We start from the raw sequence: 16,803 nt of genomic DNA, 5'->3' as shown, positions 1-16,803 counted from the left end.
ATGCTTATTTATTATGCTTATTTTTTTAAATGTCAGCCTCTCCCACTAGAATGTAAACCTCTTGAGGGCAGGAGCTTTTGTCTGTTTTATATCCCAGGACCTAGTATGGTACGTGGCACAAGTTCTCAGTAAATATTTGTTGAACGAGTGAAAGAAACCTGTCGATGCTGGGGGCTGCAGGCTGGCTTCCTCCCACCTACTCAGACTCATTTGTCTCTCCAGACCCCACTTTCTGAAGTTTTTGTTGTGGAGGTGGGGCAAGAGTGAAGTTTCCCTTGGGATGGTTTCTGGGCGAGGGAAGACACAGAGAAGAGCGAACCTTTCCTGCTCCTGTGGTAATGAGTCGGCATGCTCCTGCTTGAGTGACGGGGCCACATACTCAGAGGGCCTGGTGTGCTCTGATGGATTTTGTGTTTTGATATTTTTACTTAACATTATATCAAGAGCACTTCCTACTTTTTAAATAGTGTTCATGATTGTTGTTTTAATGGGCGAATATGGAAAACACAGTCCTAGTGACTCAGCCTTGAAAGCTGACGTGTGTAAGCATGGCGATTATCCTGGATTGCCTTCAAGAACCTAAGGGCAAGGTAGTAGCTTAGAGAGCAGGCTAGACTTTGGTTCTCTGGGTGCAAATCCTGGCTCCAGGCCTTCCCAACTGTGTGACCTTAGGCAAGTCATTTAGCTGTGTCTCAGGTTCCTCCTCTGTAAAGCCATGATAGTAACAGACCTGTATGGTACCTGGATCTGTGACAATAACAGGGTTATTTTGGAGAATAAAAGAGTTCATATTTATTAAGCACTTGGAACCCTGCTACTCAAAGGGTGGTTGTCAGACCAGCACCATCAGCGGTACCTGGGGGCTGGTTGGAAATGCGGACTCTCAGGCCCCACCCTAGACCCACTGAGTCAGAGTCTGCATTCTGACCAGCTCCCCAGGGGCTTCCTGTGCACGGCCCTGTCTGAGAAACATTGACTTCAAACAGTGGCTGGGACACATCGAATACTACACAATGGTGGTTAAATTTTAGAGTACTTCCAGCTTTTCACCAGTCACCTCTGAAACTTATTTCTTGTCTGCGTCCGGCAAGGTTTTCTAGCATAAGTAGCTGTGGGCTCTCAGGTCAATCCCTGCATAGCTCTGGGCTTCAGCTTCCTTATCTGTGACGTGAAAGAGTCAGAAATGAATAATTTCAGAAGTCTCCTGCCAGCTCTGGTGCTCTGCGGTTCAGTGCTGCTTATCATTTCACATTTTACTGAGTGAGGAGTTTAAAACGACCAGGATTTCCTTCTGGAAACTGGATAGGAGTAAGACCTTGGAAAAATACTCACAAATACTTCTTGTGATGCAAGCTAACCATGCCAGAATTATTTTGTCTTTTTTTTCATCTCACCGGTACATCTTATTTTGTCATAATGTCTGTTTGACAGTATTCTCCAAGAACTGGCAGGATCCTAGTGCTCTTGGTGGAAGCTACTCTACTTAATCATTAACCCTTTTAGAATAAAAAACAATGACCCTTGAGAATTATCTCTTTTGGGGACATAATTGCCTCATAGGCTGAACGTCAGAGATAGCAAGAAATTCTCAAAGATTAGTCTTCTAAAATGTGGTCAGTAATGAGTCCATTAGTCTGGGAGGGCTCTTAGGACGTAGCTCTTACTTTATAGACCATGGAAATGAAAAGGATGGTGCTCCTCTTGAGAGAGGGCCTTTAGGAAGGTGATTAAGGGTAAATGAGGTCATAAGAGTGGGGCCCTAATCCGACAGGAATGGTGTGCTTGTAAAGAGGAAGAAGCACCAGAGAGCTCACTTGTCTCTCTCTCCCTATGTGCATACAGAAGAAAGGCCACGTGGGGACACAGTGAGAGGTGGTCGTCTACAAACCAGGAAGAGAGCTCTCACCAGAAACCAACTCTGACGGCACCTTGATCTTGGACTTCTAGCCTCCAGGACTGTGAGAAAATAAATGTCTGCTGTTTAAGCCCCCCAGACTGTGGCATTTTGTTATGGCCCCCCAAGCCGACTAATGCATCATCCTTCCAGCATTCTTACAGCTCCCCTTCACTGCTCGCTCCTCCTAGGTGCCCAGGACTTGCCTGCTTCCATCTCTTTGCTCTGGAATCCTCTTAGGATGGCTTTTCTCTCTGTTGCTGATGTCAAAATCTCAGTAGCATCTTTGCAGATGTAATTAATTAAGGATATTGACGTGAAATCATCTGGATTCGGAGTGGGCCCTAAATCCAATGACAAGTGGATAAGAAGAGAGGACTCCAAGGTGCAGGGAGAAGGCCATGTGAAGATGGAGGCAGACATTGGAGTTATGCTGCCACAAACCAAGGAACACCAGGAGACACAGGAGCTGGAACAGGCAAGGCGGGATTCTCCTCTAGGACTTTCAGAGGGAATGTGGCCCTCATGACACCAGTTTTGGCATTTTGGCCCCCAGAACTGTGAGAGAATGAATTCCTGCTGTTTTAAGCCACTGAGTTTGTGGTAATTTTTCACGGCAGCCCCGGAAAGCTGACACACCTTCTCTGATCCTTCCAGGGCAAAGTTCCCAGGGACCCTGTGCCTCCTTCCTTAGCCTTCCTCCTCCTGGGATATCTTATTTAAGTGCATCCCACCATTTCATCAAGACTGGCTTCTGGAGGGGAAAATCTTTGAGCCAACAAAGTGCTCACCACAGAGCCTTGGATGTTGCACTGTTTGTGGTCCACAAAAATGTCAGTGCTGGACTGTCAAATTTCCTAAAGGAAATAATATTAACTCTGCCCAGGACAAAAATCTTGGAGTGATGACACCTGCATGTGAGATATCCAGATTCATTTACATGGAGGCACGTAGATGAGAACGAGAATTTCCTATATAATTGATTTGGTGGTAGTTTATCGATATTTTATGAGGAACATTATTGTGTGGAAGAAGAAGCGCCAGACTGGGAATGTAGAACTCTGTTGGTTGGGGTTTGAGTCAAGGTCTTGCTTCTTCCTGGCTGTGAGACCTTGCAAGTCACTCTTTGAGGCTCAGGGTCAGCATTAGCAAAAGGAGGGTAAAACTGCCAATGCTGCCTGCCTCATGGGGGTGTTATGAAACTTCTAGGAGGCAGGTTATGAGAGAGGGCTCTGGAAGCTGCAAAGCCTCTAAGTGTGAGCTGGGTTGACCATCATCAAGGTGGCCTTGTGGAATCATGGTCATAGTCACAGAGCCACAGGATTTAGATCCATAAGGGAATTAAGGGATCGTGGAGTGAACATCCTAATTTCCTATGAGGAAACTGAGGCCAAAAGAAGTTGTTACTTCTCCATCTGGTTTGAACCAAGGGGACCCACAGTGGGAGCCTGTGCCCCGCCTCTCTGAGCTGAGATGCTGCGTGTACACAGCAAAGGGCCACAGGGAGAAAGAGATTGCAGAGCTTCTGCCTTTGCAGAAACGAACCAAACTGAGCTCATCTGATGGAATGGATAGTTAGAACGAGCGTCTGACCATCCCCAGAAACACAAGCAGAACTTTGTAAATAATGTTAAACTCATTTCATGAAATGATTCTTTGGAATGTATTTTGAAGAGGATGATAAAAACTTTGACAATCGTGGTCTGGTCAGGGCCCCATTTACAGTGGCATCTATTTAGGGCTGTGGTTATAGGGTGATGTTATGCCCTAGATGATTTGACAGACATTTAAGGCAAACAGATTAGGTGGAGCGGCCCCGAGAAGTTACCGGCAAGTCAGCAGCTCTCAAATGAAAGAGTCAAATGAATGATGTCGAGACTGACAGCCTCGTTCTTGAACCTGAGACTCTGAAAATGCTAATTCTGGTAATCCCAGCTGCTTGCTGAGGAAGGAAGGAGAGAAACATGTTACAAGGCGCTGGGGATGCAAGTGGCCTGATAACTTTAAAATGTCCTTTACCGTGAGCAAGATTGCAGGGTTGGTTACGTGAAAGAAGACTGTATTTGTTAAGGAAATGAGAAATATGGTTGTGAAACGTGGATAATAATAACACTTTCAGATGGGAGCTTATTTTATTTTCTAGTAAAGAAAACATTTTGTGGCGAGGGCCTGTGATGGTGGCAAGGCATGTGACTCAAATTAAGCTTATGCTTTGCTAGATAGATGAAGAGCTGCGTCTTTAAATGACTTAAGGGGACTTTTCAGGCAACTCAGCACTTGGCAAACATACTTCTGACGAGCAGGAGCAGGTGGGTGGCTCAGGCGTCTCAACCTTGAGGAGATGACCCCAAGTGACTTTGTTTTTTCCTGATAGTTGCAAGATAAAATAAGGGTCCATTAAAGAAACTGGGAAAGGTACATTCGTTGTTCAGGTGGAAGGGAGAGGAATGTGTGACAGACAAATAGAAACAGGTGTAACAAAAGCACAACATGACAGAAGCCCTGGGGAGCCTGCTGGCAAGAAGTCCCCAGGGTTGGTGGTAACTTGTGAGAGCAGTTTCTGTTTGGTACAAAGAAATTACACTCAACCAGCAATGGCGCTCACACAAGCGTGCAGACTCTTGTGACTTCTGAGTGGGAGATCTCTCTCCTGTTTTTCTACCCTTGGGAGCGAGACCTCAATGCTGTGGGAAAACACCTCCATGCATGAGGCGTTAGTGCCTTTCCAGAGCTTTGAGAGGCTTTAAATGCTTTGAAAACTGTGTCACTTTTCTGAAATTGTTTCAAATTATGAGCACTTTGACACTATCTTTCACTTATTCTAATGATTCTATTTTCTTCCTTATTCCCCTCCCTCTTCTGCTTCCTCTCCTCTCTTTCCCTCCCCGTCTGGGTAAGGTTTCTGGCAGCTGGCTTGTTTGCCAGGAAAAAGACAACTGCTTGCGAAGGAGAAAACGCTTTCCTGCTCGCTCGGCTGCGCTGGGATCCTGCACCCCTGGCTAGGATAGAAAGCTGTGGGCTGTCTATGGGTTCCTGTGGTTTTGGAAAGAGAATCCCACTCTTTGTGTCCATCTTGTAAGAATGTGGGCAAATTCAGGGGTCTCAGGAAAGATTCTGAAATCTTTGAAGTTGATAGTCTGTCTTTCTAAAAGTTCTCTGGTGGGTTAATCATTTACTTAGCGTTTTGGACTTGGGAGCACATGTTTACGGGGACAGAGCATGCTGTCTTGCTTGGCTTCTCAGAAAACACTGTGGATGCAGTTTGGAACGTCTGCAAGATGCTGGGCGAATCCATAATGTTATATTGAATAGGATTAGAGTGGCATGTTTCATTTTGGTTTTGTTTGGCATAAAAATTCTATCAGATTCTCTTATGTTCAAATCTCTCACTAAATTCATGTGAGTTTTGCAAATCTACATGTTAATATGTCCACACACACATTTGTTTTAAAAAATGGTGACTTCTATTCAATTTATGCTGTTCCTTATTCTTTCACAATATCACCTTTTCCCATTGTTACTGTCTTATATATTTCCATGAGTCTGTCTAACCTGAGGTGGAAAATCAACAGTAATTATTTATATAACATGAGACCCCAAAAGACTTACACATGAAAGTCACATAATGATTTAAAAATTGTTGTTTCAGCTCTTTCAACCTTTCATTCCGTATTTATTTCACTTTCCCCCATGCACACACATACGCACACATATAAATATTATGTATAATATTTTTCTAAACCTTGATCACTTGATTAAGGTGGTTGCCAGGCTTCTCCACTAAAAAGTACTACTTTTCTCTTTGTACTTAGTAAACCATTTGTGAGAAGATGCTTTATGACTGTGTAAACATCTTGTTTCTCATTAAATTTTCACCCACTAATGTTGGCATCCACTGATGATTTCCTAACTCCATCATCGCCAAGTAATAACTGGAGAAGAAATAATGGAGATAGAAAATTAAAACTTTTTATTAAAAAAAATGATCTGTGACGCTCCCTTTACTATTCTACAATGTATTTTATAGGTGATATAACCTGTCTACACGTATCTTTAACTGTAATAAACAGAAGAAATGAAAGGTAATTTCTAGTACAAATAGTTTGTACTTCAGTATGTAAATACTTTAGCACCTCTGCATGAGAGAACACATTGAGGGAGTCAGATGTGAGAAATCGTGGTGATAGAGACAGCCACACATGCAGAGGTGGCTTGCTGATGGCTTGGATTCAATCAGTGGCATTATGTTAGTAATGTGATTTTGAAAACAGTAAACAACTCTTGGTAAAGTTTGGAACAAAATAGTGCAAAATGTTCCCTCAATTTACTCCATAGTGGCAGTCCCCCCATGTACATTAAAATAGTGCAAAAGTTATTTAAGGTTAAATCTAAGACATATACGTACAATTTAGACATTTATAAATAGGTTTTTGACCTCCATGGATGCTGAGCAAGATGCTTGACAAATCATATAGGATGTGGAATGGTTCTTTGTACTGTGGCACCAGCCCACTCATTTCAGGACATCTGTCACCTCTAGGCTGCACCCACTAAAAGTCTTTAGCATCCTCTAATCATGGAGACAATAAACCCCACGAATGTCCAAAATGTCCCCTGGAGGTGGTAACATTGGTTGAGAAGCATTGTTTTAAGACTTCTCTTAAGCACAGATTCCTGCCACCACTGCCCCGTACCGCCCCCCCCCCAAAAAGACACAAAGAAAAGAAAGAAGCGTGTATGTTGATTTTTCTCTTAATGTTCCTTAACAATTTTCTAGTTTGCTTTAGACTTCTCTATTGCATCCCGTATGTCTTGGACACACGAGACTTTTCTATTTCCACAGATGCATAATGTGTTGACTTGAGGGTTAGGAGAAGAATGTCAAATAGCAAGATCCACCATACTTAGCACTTCATGGGGATGAACACAAAGATTAATATCTCCTTCAGTTAAGACCAAAAAGACGAGGGGCATTTCCTAGAACTCACACCAAGCCTCCAAACATTCCACACACTTCTCCCCCGCACATTTTGTAGATGTCTTTAACTTCACGATCAAAGGTTTTGCCCTTTGGTGTTCCTGAATTTAGATTAAAATCTGGAACAGAAATGCGATCAGATAACAGGAAGGTCTGATTTTGAAAGGCTATCTTGACACATTGAAATAAGAAAGATTATAAACAAGTGCTTGAGTGACCAGCAATCCAACTGGGGAGAACCAGCCTGTTACTGATCTTCTAAGTACTCAAGAATATTTTGAGAAAGTTGGGCCTCGTCTACCTGATTTAATTAGTCTGTTATAAACAGCAGTAATAATGTGAACTAGTCAAAGGAATCTTAAGGAAGGAGAATTCTCTTTGATCTGAGGGGTTTTTGTTGACTGTGTTTGGACAAACACATTAACCAAAACGTGCCATATCAATATTTGTCACCATTGAACTCATTCCTTGAGTTCGAGTCAATTTTTTTTCCATCTCTACATCTTTCTCTCTCTTGCTCTCTCAGGTTTTCCATAATTTTGCCTCCTTTAGTGCTTTCATGTTCCAACTTTTCAGGCATGAGTCGTCTGACTTCTAACTGAGTTGACCAAATGATTTCATTATATTCATGCTCTAAAATCATATTTACAGATTTTCATAGGTCAGCCGCAGAGATAAACAGGAAGTACCTGCCAAGCAAGGATGGGGTGGGGTACATTAACTTTCTGGCTTCTTCTTTGAGATTGTTTCATGCAACCTTTCCTGAAGGAGAAGCTTCTTCCTCAGGAGTGTTCTGGGTGGTGCTTTGACCAGGGTCGGTTACTGCTTTGGCTTGTGGGCAACATGACAAACTGGCGTGACAGGACAAAAATGAGTCGATTATTTCAGCTGAATTTGCTGGGAGTTTCATTCACAATACGAGAGAGGCAGAATGAGTAGAGAACTGGAACACATCGCTCCTCATTATCCCTGTGTTGCACCGTCCATTCAGCAAATGTTTACACAACTCCCTTTGTGCCTCACAGTAGGAGACCATGAGGGAAAGTGACTGGGTTCCCATGGCTACGATAGGAGGCGGTGAGGTGGTTGAAAGAGTTCAGGATGAGGAATTAGACGGCCTGGGTTTCACTTCTGGTGCCACCTCTTACCAGCTAACAGGTCTGAACCTCAGACTCCTTAAAAAAAAAAAAAAATCCATTTTGTCTACTGTCCCATGTGATTCTGGGGGTCAAGTGAAAAAAGAAAATTTCAAGTATGATTAAAGAAAAATTTTATGCCGAGATACAAAGCAGCTTTTTTTGAGACCACATAGATGGGAATTAAGTTTCGGGAGTCTGGGGTACAAGTCTGACTGCCAAACAGATAGTTGCTCTGCTCTATGCCTCCCAGGGCCGCTCAGATCACTGTGTGTTACAGAGCTAACCCTTTGAAGGAGGACGGAGTGGGCAGGAGAACAAGCTGGCTGTCCTATTGTCTCTTCAACCTGAAAAAGTCAACATTGAACTCATCACATCTTAACCTTGGCTTTAGGCCACCACTTGCCCTTCGAGGTTCTCTCTGGCCCTAACACCCTGGCCTTTTGAAGCTGATGGGCACGGAAGGCAGCCATGTCCTTCCCCAGTATGATCCTTGGCTGCACCAGCAGGGACAGACACAGGGCCAGAGTGGACTCTGCTCTCACAGCTTGTGAATCTCCCTGTTGTGTGCTCACAATTCTGTTTACCAAGTCTGCCAAGAATGGAGTCTACCTGGAGTAGGTTTTCACTAAACAATTCAGTGTGTTGAACAAAATCAAATGGCAAATGATAAAATTGGAGAAAAAGAACTGGATTTAGGGTTAGATGATCCAAGTTCTGGTCTGGGCTCTCTACTTTCCTTCTGCAAGTCTTTGGGAAAATTGCTTCGCTTTTTTGCACTTCACTTTCCCAGTCTGCAAAAGGCCAATGAGAGCTGCCACGATCGTGTTACAGAGCCATCATGAGAGTCAGGTGGAAGTGTGTATTTCATATGTCATCGACTGAACTGCTCCCTGTGGCACTAGGAACACAAAGCAGATTTAGGTGGTTTTGCTGAAAGGCAGTTGGAAGGAAACTGGAATTTATGATGACCCTGACAATGTTAGGCATTTTACATATATAATAATATTTAATCTTCAAAACAATTCTGTGAGGTAGGCATTATCATCTCCATTTTTTTTTAGAGAAGTTCTGTAATTTGCCCAAGATTACACACTGCCAAGTGGATTTACTGGAATTCACATCCAGGTCAGGCTGACTCCAATACTCTTGCCCTTTGCATGACATCTGCTGCCTCAGTAGTAGAACAAATATTTACTTTGACTCTGGGCAGCAAATTAGTGATTTCTGTGGTTGGATATACAGACATAAAACAAAAACAAACCAAAAAATCCAACGCTCGTATCTTAATCCAAGTGGGGCTTCTGTATTTGAGACAGGAAAGGCCAGGCGGCTAAATGCACATATGGGAGAGATTCAAAGCTGAGGGTTCTTCAAACATCACACCTAAGTGGGTGTTTAATCTGCGAGCATTAAGAGAAGAATGCCAGTTGACGGGACTGCCCTGGGATTCCATAGGGAGAGTCCGTATCCATCGTGAGAGAGCCTGAAGCCAAAACACATGCCATCAGCAGGTGGTTGGGTCAACAAATCTGGCCGAATCTGGCGGCTGGAAAGCATTTCACATCATTCTTGCAGGCTAGAGCTAAAACTCAGAGATTTTAATGAAAACTACTGACAGGAAATGCAGCGAACTCCTGAAGGAATGTGTTCAGTGGAAACCTAAGTGGAAACCTCTGTTTTATTTCTAGAGATCTACGAGAAGCCTTGAGAAGCTGGGTATTTCAGATCTGCTTTGTCCATGGCCAACTTGTGGCTTTATGTTTAGGGTCCTATTTGAAAACTGGCTCCTGGATTGCAGGAAGATAGAACAAGAATATAGGCATTTGGTATGACTTGTTATAAAACCTAGCTAGTGCTTTTTAAAAATAGTTCCAAACCGAATTAGCTCTGGGCACCTGCTGGAGCTTAGTGTGTTTTCAGATAGACTTGTTTGCTGTCAGCCAAAAGAAGAAGAAAAAACAACAAAATTCTCCACCCACATGGTTTGTTATAAAACCTGACACTCCTAATGCTTTTCCAAGCCACTTCTCTTAGATCAAATCGTTCAAATAAAGAAAAAAGACGTTTGCATCTTGGAAGAAGGGGGGAAATTATTTATGGTTTGATACAGTCTCAGAAAGGGTAAGAAGAAGAAGAAAGATAGAAGATGTTGGATAATGTGATGCATTAATCACATTGTGAAAGGTTTTCTAACTCCTTAAGTGAATTTGTTTCAACACTGTTGTTATAATATGGCTGGAATTTGGGATTTACAGTTTTATTAGATAGGCCCCTTAAACCATCTTGGTTATCATTCTGTTTATACAAGATGTGTGTGGATGGCTGTTTCAAGTGACTTGGACATTTTGTTCATTTTTTCAACAGAAGAGATATAGATGATGTCTAAACGAAGAATGGCGATAATTATAGCAACGAAAATGACAATCATTTTATGGAGATTTTACATTTTAGGTGATAGTGAAAGCTGTCAGTTGCTGACAGAGGATGCTAAAACCTGGACCAACATTGACAAATGAAAACCCATTTCTGCAGTGCTCTGGAAGTGATTTAGGTTTTGCAGACCTCACCTAAATTCTCACCTGCACTGGTTCTGGTTCTCTGACTGCAGCTGGGAAAGAATTCTGTCTGTTTTATCATAGATAAGTTTTTTATAGGAAAAAGGCTCAGAGGAGCCGATCAGACCACCGCTAGACACACATCATTGAATAAAATACAGTTGACTTACTAATGAGTCACCCTGCCTTCGTGACTCATTTTGAATAATTTATTTCCTACCCACTGCAGGTTCTTGAAATCAAACTGATATCTTAGAAGTCCTGATGGGGTAATTGTAATAATAACAACATGGATAATGATGACTCCTGCTACCACTTATTAAATGTCCACTACTAAAATAGATACTTTGTATGCGTTTTTTATATACCTGATAACAACTCTGTACAATAGCTCTTATTAGCCCAATTTCAAAATGGGGAAACTGAGCATCTTAGAGTCCGCACAGTTAAAAAAAAATGGGAATATTAGAATTTGAATCTAAGTCAGCCTGACTTAAAACAATGTTGTTTCCATTATAAAAGAGGGAAAGAAGGACAAAGAGAGGGGAAAACGAGACATTTACTGCAGGAAATGACCCACAAGGTGGCAAACTTGCTTTGTTCCCCTTCCTAGGGTTCTCAAACCTGAGACATAAGTATGATTTAGAAACACTGTCTCGTTAACTCTAAATGAAGAGAGGCAGGTCAGAACTTGCAGAAATTCTCTAGACACCCTTCTAAACAGGTGTGGTTTAAATTAATCCAGCGTAGCAGAGTAACAAAACTTGCCTTATTTGTTCGCCAAAAGGACTGGTCAGATAAAATCATTAATATGCGTGAGTTCTCGACTGAGTAATCCACTTTTGCCATGGAAATCTTAAAATAAACTCTTCTTTGTGAATGCAAAGGCTCGTTAATTCTCCTTCCACTAAACCCAAACCCTATGATTTTTACTAAGTGCCTGAGTCTCTCAAATGCTAATATCAGAGCATTTTCCTCTTGTCACAAAGATTTTGTTTAAATTATCACCGCAAAATCAGATTCAGTATTTCCTACAAGTCATTGAAATGGGTCTAGATTTCCCAGGTAAAGAAAAGCATTTTAGTGGAGTTAATCCCGGATCTGTTTTATTGACAGCAATTCAGTGGAGCCTCAGGCATTATAAATCTGCGCTATTATTTAAGGTTATCAGATGGGTTGAAGCAGAGCGTGGTTATTTATGTATTTAATTATTTGTCTCATAGCATTTAGATACTGGTTTAGCAACGTGAAAAAATATTTATTGGTCTTGGGCTTTTTTTCTTTTTCTTTTTTACAGAGAGAACTCAAGCTTGGTGTAAAGCCTTGTCTGTACACCTATGGACAAATCAGAGGACACGAACGGTGTGGTCACCTTCATTTGCCACCACTTATACAGTTGAGTCATCTGTTAGATGTCTGGAAGCATCTCTCACTACTGTTAGCCCTCAACTAATTGGACCAGAGTTGAAGAAAATCCCATTATGATTTGTCTGAGGTTAGACAGGCTTGGCTAAAAATACCCTGTTTCATCCTTACAGTACATTAAAAAATTGTAAAGATTATATAAGTAAATAACTGAATAGCACGGCATTTATCTCAGGATAAATGTAATCATGAGCGTCTCCCAGCTGAAGGCTGTCTTTCCCGTCCCTAAGCTGACATAAACCTTTTCTCCCACTGCCCAAAGTGCTTAGGTCATATCTTTTTCTTATGCAAGACCACTTGCTAGAACACAGTTTCTTTGTGCATGTTCCCAAAAGATGCCCCACTGGCTAGACTAATTACGAAAAGTTATGCCTTCCTCTGGGTCAGGCTAAGGCAGCTTTGTGCCAGCTCTCTGTGGACTGTATCTCAGCCCCACTCGTCTTTCCTTGTTGTGTATGGTGGCCTATTATGCTACGTATAGTCTGTCCTGTGTGACAGACATTTGTATTTTATCAGTCGTTCACTCAACAGATGTTTAACAAGCACCTCTTATAAACCAGGCACTGTTAAGCTCTGGAGAATACGACAATGAATAAGGCACAGGCTCTGCCTTCAAGGAACTCCTGTTTTAGTGGGTGAGAAAGGTGCTGTGTCAGTCAAGTGTCACAGCAGCAAACAGATGACATATCCGTAGGATAAATTGAAGAGAATCTAATGAAGAGACTGTTCACAGGTTAGGGTGTAGGGAACTCACAAGGAATAGTGCAGGGGCTGTCCTAGGGGCCAGTTACGCAGAGCTTCAGAAGAGTTGATGGGAGGAAGAAGTTACTGGAACCGAGAGAGAGAGCCAGAGTCCCTGGCTGGAGCTGAAATCTTAGACGGAGGAATACAGATAGGGACTAGGGGACTCTGCAGTGAGAGAGATGGGTGGAGGGAATAAACGCCCCATCCTCCCTCTACTTCTGTCCTCGGATCTTCTCCTGATGTTTCTCAGAGGTCAGGAGGCAAGGAAGTTCATTGATGGAGTCCTTAGAGGTCAGCCTTCTGGGAGCAGAGAATGGGGTGGACGACAGTGGGGAATAGATCTGGAGGGGCAAAAAAAGACATCCGATATAGTCTATTCCTCCTGTCTCTCTATATCCACTCTTGTCCTTCACTCAGGTGAATGTTTCACAACCTGGGGAACACAGTCCCATCTGTTAATCATTGATGTGGATGTCATCAATCTGGTCATACTCCCAGCGGAAAACTAAAATGTTAGCAATCACCAGTCTTCATATAAAGTCATGAGGATGTGGAGGAGGGATGGGAAAAATAAACAATGAATATAAAATATAGCTGCTACATTTTCTACTTCTATAGCTCATCACAAGACTAAACTGGTAATCATAGTTGCCTTTGTTCAGCAGCCATTCCATGTTTCCTCTGTTAAGATCTCCCCTGGTTAGAATGCTTTACCTAAGTGAGGTGACCTAAACCTTCATTCCTTTGGGATCTGCATCCTTGGATGTTTGTTTTAATTGAGTTGCTGCAGTTTTCCATTGACCAGGGCTATAGGTCAAGAGAGGACTAAGAGGTGCCCTAGTGAATCTGTATGTTTCAAACACAGTTCTTCATGCCTCCGTTATGTAGCAGCAATCCACTTTCTTCCTGGTCATTGGGATCAATCACCCTGGCCAGCAGAGTAACCTTCTTCCTCTGTGTGTTGACTCAGAGGTATAAGAATTTCGAAAAGCCCAGAGGGCAACCTCAGAATTCATCAGAACAGTGACTGTGTTTCCTGGTAGAATCAGGATTCCCTTAGGCCCTAAGACATCTAAACCCACCAAGCTCAAAGTCACATTGAAAGGACGCAAAATTTTTTTGAGTTGTGGGGACAAGATGAAAAAATGCACTAGATAGAATATTGAGGGAGTACTTCTTCCCCTTCCCCCTGGTTCCTGGACCGATGCATTCTAGCTCTAGAGGAGATAGAAACTGGTTTAAGACATATGCTGCATCCTGTAGGATAGCACCCCAACCTCGCAGTGTGTGGTCTCTCAGCTGGTGTAGTAGCTGATGTTTCAACAGGCCATTTTACCATTCTACCAATCCAGTTATTTTTGGATGGTAAGACCAATGAATGACATGTACGCAAGCTCACTGCTATTCTTCCTTCGCCTTAAAATATTTCCTCCGGATGAAGCACTTGTGTGGGACACCAATGGCAATGATGAAAGCATTCTGTAAGTCCATGGATAGAGGTGCTGGAAAAAGCACTTCAGGCAGAGAGGACAAATCTGTACCAAGAATGAGTCTAATGTGTGAGGATGAATTTATAACCCTTCCTTTATGGAAGAATCCAGTGTAACTTATCTACCTCTGGGTGACTTGTTGGACAATCGGGAAATTGTGTTATGTCAGGGGTTTGGTGTTGGCCTCTAGTGTTGGCAGATTGGGCGCTCAACAGCTGAGGTAGCTAGATAAATTTTGGCGAGCCCACGTGTAACCTTCATCCCTGCTACCATGGCCCCTTTTAAGATGGGCCCATTGAGCAGACACTGAGGAGGTTAAGCAAAGAGGCTGTCTGACAGAAACTGAATAGGTCATTTTGTCCACTTCATTATCGAGAGCCTCCTTCAAAGAGATCCGTCTGGTGAATATCTTCATACTTCATGTCCATTCTAAGAGTCCGTCCACATATCTCTCCTCCACTCACCCTTGCCACCAATTTTCCAGTTTTCTTTCAAGTCCCTGACCAGCCAGCCAACACTGTTAGCCCCTGCCCATGAGTCACTGTAGATCTAGACCTCAACCATTTTTCCCTTCTCATGAAGCAGACAACCAGATGTCCCTCCCCAAGTTCTGCCCATGGGGAGGATTTCCATTAATTACTGTCTTTCAGGGATGGCCTGAAAGAAATAACAGTGCAGGTTTATCTGTTACCAGGCCCAAGCATTTTCCTCCTCGCTCGACTCCTCACAGGGAACTCCCAGTGACACCATAGGTGGATGGAGGGAGAGATGTGCCTTCCAAACATGCTGAGGCTGATCTGTATTGTACCATTTCTAACGTATAATGGAATGCTGCTGTGTCAGTCAGTTTGGTGATTTGGTGGATCAGATAAACACCCAGTTCATGAGAGTTCAAACTGCAGTGTCACTTGATGCCCCCTCGTCCGGTATTCACTCTCTACCAGGACTTTGGAATAAGCCAGAAGGTGCATTTCAAATGGAGAATCATTGTGGGCAAAAGAGGGCATGGCTCGCTGAAGGCTCATTTGTGGCACCAACTGGTGCCACATAACACATAAAAATTCTCTTATAGAAGAGGAGATAACCAAGTCAGGTTTTGAAGGATGAGTAATACTTACTGGGTGGGTAGACAGGCTGTTGAACAGCATGTGCAAAGATATCGAAAAGTGAAATGACAGAATGCTAATGTCATTTGGTATTACTGGATTATGGGGCCCTTTGAACCCTGAAGAGGAAGTTACTGAATTCTTTGAAGCAGAGGAGTTAACTCTTTAAAGAAAGGGACTATTCTTTGTATCTCTTCTGATGCCTCGCATAGTCCTTAACAATAAGTAATCATACGAACTGTTTTGGTTTTGAATTTTAATTTGACACATGGTTAGTCACATTTTGTGTCATTTATTACAGTAAGTTCACAAGTTTTTTCTACTAGGCCTCTAAATCACTACCCCCAAACTAAAATGTTTTCTTAGATCGGGCATCCTCTTCAATAAATTTCACATGTGACTTATTCGGGTCTGTCTGTCTCTTTTTCCCTCTCCATCTCTCCCCTCTCCACCTCTCCTTCCCCCTCTCGCTTACCCCCCCCCCCCCCCCGCCCCTGTCTCTCCCTCTCCATGTGAATAAGACCGCATGGGGAACTTCAATGAGAATTGGCTTCTATTCTGCTTTTGGATTCTCATCATTAAAATTTCTAATCTATTTGGATTCTTTGCCAAGTAACTTCCTAAAAAAGTTTCACCTCCTCACTTCTCTGAGGAAGATACTAATGCAAACACATCCCATCTGTATTCCCTTACTATCTGTAAAAGTGTCTTGCCTAAGCTACATGAAATATTCTATGGATAATGAGCCTTGTGTTTTTATAAGTGCATAGTGTCTTTAAAACATGAGTGAACCCATTGCTAAAATATTTATAGTTTAGTCAACATACACAAACTTGAAGAATGATCAGTTGTGGTAACATATCCAAATCTTTGAAATATCTTGAGAACTGTATTACCTTACATAGTGGAATAGCATCAGTTCTGAAACATTGCTTCCATATTTGGAAATTAAGACTTCTCTTGTTCTCTGACAGGAACAGGGCAGAGCACCAACCCAAAGCGCCATCTGGGCCAGCATCCCGGGAGAGAAGGGAATAGAGAACAAATGGCAGATCAAAAGTTTGGATCAGAAACTCCTGCAGCGCTTAGAGTAGGTCTGAGCATGGTGTGACTTTGATTTCAAAGACGGCTGCGTGCCTGGATAAGTTTTGCAGACTGTGGAATGCGGTGATAACTGGCCCTAGGGGACACACAGAACACTGGGTTACCAGAAGAGAAGGCAAGATCAGGTTTGAAAAGGAAGCAAGAAGGAAACATTGACCAGTATGCCAGGATTTGAACTCCCTCTGGCAAGCATTGTGAGAACACGTAGATGATAGTCAACCATCGAGCAGGGCTTCAAAAGTTGTGGGATTGGTGGCATCTGGAGAGCTCTGGGTTGGTAATAAGAGGTGGAGATTGAATTATTTTGTCCCTCTATTTTATCCCTTCACCCTCTAGAGAACAGGATGGCTCGAAAACACAAAGGCTCT

The 16,803-nt window shown here is 42.6% G+C and overlaps 1 long non-coding RNA gene across 3 annotated transcripts in view; it reads left to right on the top strand.

Moving 5' to 3' along the window:
* The window catches only part of LOC139039882 (uncharacterized), a 100,443-nt gene that overhangs the window by 32,966 nt on the left and 50,674 nt on the right, over nucleotides 1-16,803 (top strand). For 2 of the 3 annotated variants that reach the window (XR_011493130.1, XR_011493129.1), the window contains exon 3: nucleotides 11,864-11,961. The exons of the other annotated variant lie outside the window; for it this stretch is intronic. This is a non-coding gene — a long non-coding RNA (uncharacterized lncRNA). The remainder of the gene's footprint in view (nucleotides 1-11,863; nucleotides 11,962-16,803) is intronic. 3 annotated transcript variants of the gene reach the window in all.

The sequence above is a fragment of the Equus asinus genome, chromosome 12 (genome assembly GCF_041296235.1).
Source record: "Equus asinus isolate D_3611 breed Donkey chromosome 12, EquAss-T2T_v2, whole genome shotgun sequence".
Lineage (NCBI taxonomy): Eukaryota > Metazoa > Chordata > Mammalia > Perissodactyla > Equidae > Equus > Equus asinus.
This window is presented reverse-complemented; position numbering and strand designations above follow the sequence as displayed.